Source organism: Leopardus geoffroyi, chromosome X (assembly GCF_018350155.1).
Source record: "Leopardus geoffroyi isolate Oge1 chromosome X, O.geoffroyi_Oge1_pat1.0, whole genome shotgun sequence".
Classification (NCBI taxonomy): Eukaryota; Metazoa; Chordata; class Mammalia; order Carnivora; family Felidae; genus Leopardus; species Leopardus geoffroyi.
The window spans coordinates 49,538,446-49,544,445 of record NC_059343.1 but is presented as its reverse complement, the minus strand read 5'-3'; the positions used below and the strand labels follow the sequence as shown (position 1 = coordinate 49,544,445).

The 6,000-nt window shown below is 39.1% G+C and overlaps 1 protein-coding gene across 1 annotated transcript in view; it reads right to left on the bottom strand.

Annotated features, from left to right (window-relative positions):
• Nucleotides 1-452: 452 nt before the first annotated feature.
• The window catches only part of NBDY (negative regulator of P-body association), a 146,000-nt gene continuing 140,452 nt past the window's right edge, over nt 453-6,000 (bottom strand). The window contains exon 3 of the mRNA XM_045472138.1: nt 453-702. The gene's annotated coding sequence lies outside the window, so the exon portion shown is untranslated. The remainder of the gene's footprint in view (nt 703-6,000) is intronic.

The window sequence follows — 6,000 nt, the reverse complement described above, 5'->3', positions numbered from 1 at the left end:
ATGGGATGAGCCTAGGATCTTCTTACTTCAGCATCTTCCCCGGAAGTTCTAATTTTCATAAATGCTTTTAATTGACATACCTTATTTCTTTAATACAGAACATATTACAAGTGGAATTTTACAAAAAACAAGCACATCAACCATCATGATCAGGAAAAAAAAATATCTATACGAATAAGGCATATCATAGGATAGATAGACAGCATGGAGATATTGACAGTAAAGGGAGGAGAATGTTCTGGAACTTTAATTCTTTTTCAGATTTTACCCTTTATCTCTCCCACACACACTTCCCTGATATTTCCACACTACAAAAAATGAGTAGAAGGCCATTTGTAGGAAAAAAAGTTATATTTTGACACCAATTTTAGTAGTATTTTGTATTTGGAGTTATTACAAAACATTTACTAAAAATTCAGTTTATTAGCTAGCAGTCATATAGAACTAAGAGAGCAATGAGACACAAAATTTATTGGGACCTTAATGGATTTATAGAAACTCAAAGTTACACAGCAAGGACTGGGTGGCACAAAAGAGCATTGATTGGCTGCTGCAGGACCATCTCACAGGGTTTATTTGCCCTGGTGAGTTCATTAGGATCCAGGCCATGGCCTTCAATCTTAGACGTCTACAGTCTGATCTTGGTTATGTCCCATAATTCATTCAAATTCAGGAGGTGAAATTATGCTGATTATCACAAGACTGAAAGATATAAACAAATAAGGTCAATTAATTAACTCATACTGAGAAATCCAAGTATCGTACGGGTCAGATATGACTGTTGAGAAGATAACACCCCACTTTCCCTTCTAGGTGGGTTACAAGAAAATCAGAACTATTAGATCATTTCTTCATAAACATAAAATCAAAGTCATATGATGCTGATAACTGGCATCTTGCTTTATGTCTGAAGAGTCTGACTGCACAATGATTTATCTGTCACATAGACCAGATGTTTCATCATCTTAGGAGTTTTTTTTTTTTTTTTTTTTTTCCCTAAGAAAAGTGCTGGGAAGTCTATTTCTGTGTTTCTTGTTTTTCTAGGCTTCTTTAACTGATCAACTGGCCCCATGTTGACCCCTTTAGCCTTCAACACATTTTTATGTTCTTTAGAAGATCTGTATTTATTTATTCACACAAATGATAAATGGATATAATGGAACTATAAATAATCCAAACAACACAGACAAAACTCTTGCCACCAAACTTTTGCCTTTCTTCAGTCCTCCTATATCCAGAAGAAAACACAAGTATCGGTACTTTCGAGACATTTTTCTATGCATTTAAATGTACACACAGATAGTATTTACACTAATGTAAAGTTTCAGATAAGAGGATTTGATAAATTATTAGATCATACGATACATACTATTCTCCTAATTGTTTAGATCCAATTAATAATGTCTCAGTGATTTTTCTTTCTTTTTTTTAACATTTATTCATTTTTGAGAGACAGAGCATGAGTGGGGAAGGGGCAGAGAAAAAGAGAGAGACACAGAAACTGAAGCAGGCTTCAGGCTCTGAGCTGTCAGCACAGAGCCTGACACAGGGCTCGAACTCACTAACTCTGAGATTATGACCTGAGCCAAAGTCCGATTCAACCAACTGAGCCACCCAGGCACCCACAACGAATTTTCTATATCAAAACAGAACTTCCCCGTTTTTTCAACTGCTTCATGACACTACATTGTATGAAAGGATAATTATTAATAATTCTTCTAGTAAAAAGCATTTAGTACCCATACAACTTTTCTTTATTAAAGTGTATTTGTTCATATGTAGGAGTATTTTCACGGTTTCCACAAAAAATATGTATCAAAGAGCATACACATTAAAGTTTTTATATTGCTAAAATAGTATTAAATATTGCAATCTCGGGGAGCCTGAGTAGCTCAGTCAGTTAAGTGTCCAACTCTTGATTTTGGCTCAGGTCATGATCTCATGGTTTGTGAGATCGAGCCCCATGCTGGGCTCTTCACTGACAGCACGGAGCCTGCTTGGGATTCTCTCTCTCCTCCTCTCTTTGCCCCTCCCCACTTGCGCTCTCTCTCTCTGTCTCCATCTCAAAATAAACATTAAAAAATTACACTCTCATAAACAGTGTATATCTCACCACATCTTTCTTAAAATTGAAGATGATGGAGACTTTTAATTATTGGAAGTATGATCGGCTAAAAGTGGTATCTCATGTTGAATTATATTCCCGTGATAGTAATGAAGTCAATTTATTATTATTATTGAACATTTATATTTTGTCTTTCTTTTTATTATAAGAGTCGTCTTTCTTTGACCATTCTTCTATTGAGTTATTTGTGCTTCGATATTACCATATTAGTGTTTTGTACATTCTGGAAGCTAATAATGAATCCATAACATGTCTTTAAAGCGTTATCACATTCTATATAAACTCTTTCCACTGGGAGGAAAAGAGACTGAGTCTATCAGGGAGACACCAGAACAATCTGACATGCCATAGGTGGGTGATTGGGAACTGGGGGAGATAAAATGGGCCAAGTAGGCATGGAGGGAAGGGATCCTCTTCTGTGCAAAGACAAAGTGAAGAGAAAGAGAGGCTGGGGAAGTGTAGTACTGTCTTTGGACAAGATGAAAACCTCTTTGACTGGGACAGAGAGGGATCCCATCTCTAACTGCGGGGCTTTCTCTGGACTGGGGCCAGGTGCCCTGTTAGCGCACCTGGGGAGAAGGGGAGTCACCCCCAGGCTCAGTGTCTAGGTCAGGGGTGCAGTCCGCAGTAGGAGAAAGTGGTCCACTCCCTGAAGTGCTGTGGGACAGGACAAAACAAGCCAGAACCACATATCTGGCAACATGGAGAGGTGCTTCCCCAGTGCCAGGGTGCACGGAGTGGGAGTTAGAATTCCAGCCAAGCGCCAGGGCACGGGAGTCGGGGGAGGGAGACAGACTGCCATGTCTGTGCCCACAGCACAGCGAGGACAACTCCAAAGACGTGATTTGGATCACCGGGCCTGTGGAGAAAAGACTGGGAGGTCGCCATTTTGCCCTCCCCCCCCCCACCACCACCACCAAGGCTGGGCCTCAGGAATCGGTCCATGGGGCCCAGAATGGAGGCGGGACCCACCTACACCAAAACACGGCCTTCTGCCGCCAGGTGACTACTGGAGCGGGATAGACACTGAAGAACCAGACAGCCCCCTCCTCCAGACTAGCACTACTGCATTCCCTGGATTAATTCTTGGACAATTCTTGTTAGTTAGATATATTCATTCTTCTTTTCTCCTACTTATCATTTCCCTCCTCTAGGCTGGTTACTCTGGTTGTTGGTTTGTTTAAGCAGACAAATTTAATGCATTCTCTTGAAACAGGTTCTACGCCTCCTTCTTTCCTTTCCCTCTCTCTGGAATAATCAAGCCATCTAGTTTCTCTGTCTGGTTAACTTTATCTTCATTTCTTCTTCTCTGTCTCCTTCTTTATTTTCCTTTCTCTCTCTATGGATTAGGCCATTTAGTCTCTCTGCCTGGTTAATGTTTTTCTTTTTCCCCTCACCTGTCATTTATGTCTTTGTATATGCTCTTCCATCAGCACCGCCTCCACCCTGTTCTTTACCTGTAGATGGTGTTTCTGGTTTTTTTCCTTTTGGATTGTTTTTGTTTGTTTGTTTGCTTTATTTGTCTGTGTGTTTGCGTGTCTGGTTGTTTTCCTTTCCAGGGCTACATCAAGGAACAAATCAAAGCACACCTGGTGGAGGGTCCAAGAGTAGGGAAATAAAATAACCAAAGTCACAACAACAGAGAGCAGGTAACGATCTTCAAAAAACATCTCCTGAAGGGAGATGGACAGTGTATGACCCCCCACCCTTTAATATATCAGTGCTCCCAGGGGCAGAGCACATGAAAAGCTTTTAAAACTAGTAAGGGACAGAAAAATAGCTAAAATGATGAAACAGAAGAATTCTCCTCAAAGGAAATTCCAGGAAGAAGCGACAAATGAATTGATCAAAACAGATATAAGAAATCTAACTAAACAAGAACTTAGAATAATAGTCATAAAATTAATCGCCGGGCGTGAAAAAAGCATAGAAGACAGCAGAGAATCTACTGCTACAGAGATCAAAATAGTCATGATGAATTAAAAATTGCTATAAATTAGGTGCATAATAAAATGGAGGCAGCCACAGCATGGATGGAAGAGGCAGAGGGGAGAATAGGTGAATTAGAAGATAAAATCATAGAAAAAGAGGAAGCTGAGTAAAAGATTTAAAACATCCAGTATCACGAGGGGAAAATTAGAAAATTAAGTGATTCAGTCAAATGAAACAATATCCGTATCATAGGAATTCCAGAAGAAGAAGGAAGATAAAGGGGCTGCAAGGTGTACTTGAACAAATCATAGCTGAGAACTTCCCCAAACTGGGGAAGGAAACAGGTACTGAAATCCAAGAGGCACAGAGAACTCCCTTCAGACATAACTTGAATCGATCTTCTGCATGACATATCATAGTGAAACTGGCAAAATACAAGGATAAAGAGAGAATTCTGAAAGCAGCTAGGGATAAATGGGCCTTAAAATACAAAGGCAGACACATAAGGGTAGTAGCAGACCTATCTGTGGAAACTTGGCAGGACAGAAAAGAATGGGAGTAAATTTTCAATGTGATGAAGAGGAAAAATATGAAGCCAAGAATCCTTTATCCAGCAAATCTGTCACTCAGAATAGAAGGAGAGAAAAAGCTTCCCCCCCCCCCAAAAAAAAACACTGAAGGAATTCATCATCAAAAACCAGCCCTACAAGATATCCTAAGGGGGACCATGTGAGTGAAATGTTGCAAGGAACGCAAAGGACCCGAGACATCACTACAAGCATGAAAACTACAGATAACACAATGACTCTAAACCGATATCTTTCAATAATAAAACTAATGTAAATGGACTAAGTGCTCCAACCAAAAGACATAGGGTATCAGAATGGAAAATAAACCACCAAGACCCATGTATTTTCTGTCTATAAGAGACACAATGGAGACATGAGGACACCTTCAGATTGAAAGTGAGGGGGTGGAGAACTATCTATCATGCTACTGGAAGTCAAAAGAAAGCTGGAGTAGCCATACTTAGACAAACTAGACTTTCAATTAAAGGCTGTAACAAGAGATGAAGAAGGGCATTATATAATAATTACAGGGTCTGTCCATCAGGAAGAGCTAACAATTATAAATGTTTATGTACCGAATGTGGAGGAACCCAAATATATGAAACAATTAATCATAAGCATAAGCAACCTTATTGATGAGAATGTGGTAATTGCAAGAGACTTTAATACTCCACTTACAACACTGGACAGATCATCTAGACAGAGAAAGAGTAAAGAAACAATGGCCTTGAAAGATACATTGGACCAGATGGACATGACAGATACACTTAGAACTCTACATCCCAAAAGAGCATAATATAGTTTCTTCTCGACTGCACATGGGACATTCTCCACGATAGATCATGTACTGGGTCACAAAACAGCCCTTCATAACTATACAAGAATTGAGATCATACCATGCACACTTTCAGACCACAATGCTATGAACCTTGAAATCAACCACATGGAAATGTCTGGAAAATCTCCAAAAGCAAGGAGGTTAAAGAATATCCTACTAAAGAATGAATGTGCCAAACAGGCAATTAGAGAAGAAAATTTAAAATATATGGAAACAAATGAAAATGAAAATACAACAATCCAAACACTTTGGGATGCAGCGAAGGCATGCCTGAGAGGAAAATACATTGCAATCCAGGCTTATCTCAACAAACAAGAAAAATCCCAAATACAAAATCTAACAGCACACCTAAAAGAACTAGAAGCAGTACAGCCAAGACACCCCAAGCCCAGCAGAAGAAGAGAAATAATAAAGATCAGAACAGAAATAAACAATATAGAATCCAAAAATTGTAGAGCAGATCAATGAAACCAACAGTTGTTTTTTTTTTTTTTTTTTTGAAAAAAATAACCAAAATTCATAAATCTCTAGCCAGG